The following is a 1,591-nucleotide window of genomic DNA, read 5'->3' as shown; positions in this document are numbered from 1 at the left end:
TTTTAAAATAGGAAGAAGTGTTTTCATGCCTTTAAATCATGTGGAAAGTACGCGAGATAGCTGATAAAGTGTAAGTACCTACCTACTGCAAAACCCATTCATGCATAGCTTGAACAAGTCCCCTTGTGATTTCCAAATATCTTCACACCTTGAACTGATTTTTACCTGTGAATGTACAATTCGAGATAACGACAAAGAAATATGTCAGTTTTCAAGCATATGTGTGACTGATTTTGCCAAAGATGTTGGTCTTGGACTCTTGGATTGTTTTATGCATAATTTAAAATCCTCCCCTTTTGTGAATGATGTTTGATTTTAGTGATTCACCTATTTATTGTTCTAGAACTCTTATGACCAGGACCACAATCTAAGTTTGAGCTTGGTTCAAGTTATTCTCATTTCTAACAGGTTGATTTAAATTTCATCGTTAATAATCAATTGGATTGCTTTATCCAATGACTTCAGCTATATGTTACCCAGATTGTTTATAATGGGTCACATAAGTGTGGCATTGTATTGGACACTGAAATTGACTTGATTGCCAATTAATTGTAGGTATTGAAATTTAACTTTTTGAAAGCTGTTAACACTCCACAACCTCAGTGGTGCAGTTGTTAACACATTTGGTACTTGTGCAGAAGTCACGTCCGTGGAATATTGCTACCAAAGGAACTGGCACACACAACCAGTGACCAGTGTTATTATAGGGTTAGGTTAAACACAAGAAGGAGTTTTCACAATTAGAGCAGTGATTAGTGTTATTATAGGTTTTGGTTAAATACAAAAGGAGCTTTTCTTTTCCACAGACATGACTTCTGCATGATTACCATGTGTTTGGTGGTTTGAGTCCAAGTCAAGTCATAAAATTTATCTAGGTGTAATAATCGGGGAATGATATTTGTGACAAGCATTTAAATAGGTACGCCTAACCCAGTTAAAAATTCCTTCTTTAATTCCTTTTTCTGTTAACACTCCATTGGTACCCATATGATTTAATGTAAACCAATGTCGATGTCTTCTTTTCAGAACCAATGTTGTTATGAACTATACAGAAATCGAGGCAAAAGTACGAGAGGCAACTAATGATGAAGCCTGGGGGCCAACAGGTATGTATATGACCTTGTACATAATTTAGGAAATAACATTTAGTTATTTGTTAGGAAATAACAAATAGTGTGGTACTTTTGTAGAGACTGCTAGAGTAAAGGGACTTTTCAGTCATATAAAATTTAAACAGTATACCTAAATGAGTCAATTTATGAACATACTGATGCTTTTTATAATCCAATCATGAAAGTAGCAAAAGGAACAGGCAAAGCTACCTAGATAAATCTGTTCTTCCCAGAGGCAGAATGTCTTTGATCAATTGAAAGATTAAATATGGAAGAACTAAAAGAAGAAAGGGTAACTCTGCAGAAGTCATGTTCCCAGAGGCAGAATGTCTTTGATCAATTGAAAGATTAAATATGGAAGAACTAAAAGAAGAAAGGGTAATTATGCAGAAGTCACATCTGTGGAACAGAAAAGCTCCTTTTTGAATTTAACCTAACCCTATAATAACACTAATCACTGCTCTAATTGTGAAAACTCC

General features: G+C 34.8%; 1 long non-coding RNA gene across 1 annotated transcript; it reads left to right on the top strand.

Moving 5' to 3' along the window:
- LOC113472991 lies at window positions 1–1,078 on the top strand. Its single transcript, XR_003395099.1, has 2 exons — window positions 1–70; window positions 1,027–1,078. It is a non-coding gene; the product is annotated as an uncharacterized LOC113472991 (long non-coding RNA).
- Window positions 1,079–1,591: the final 513 nt, after the last annotated feature.

This window comes from Diaphorina citri, unplaced genomic scaffold (genome assembly GCF_000475195.1).
Source record: "Diaphorina citri unplaced genomic scaffold, Diaci psyllid genome assembly version 1.1 scaffold11789, whole genome shotgun sequence".
Classification (NCBI taxonomy): Eukaryota; Metazoa; Arthropoda; class Insecta; order Hemiptera; family Psyllidae; genus Diaphorina; species Diaphorina citri.
The sequence above is the reverse complement of the archived record's forward strand: the minus strand, read 5'-3'. Positions and strand labels throughout refer to the sequence as shown.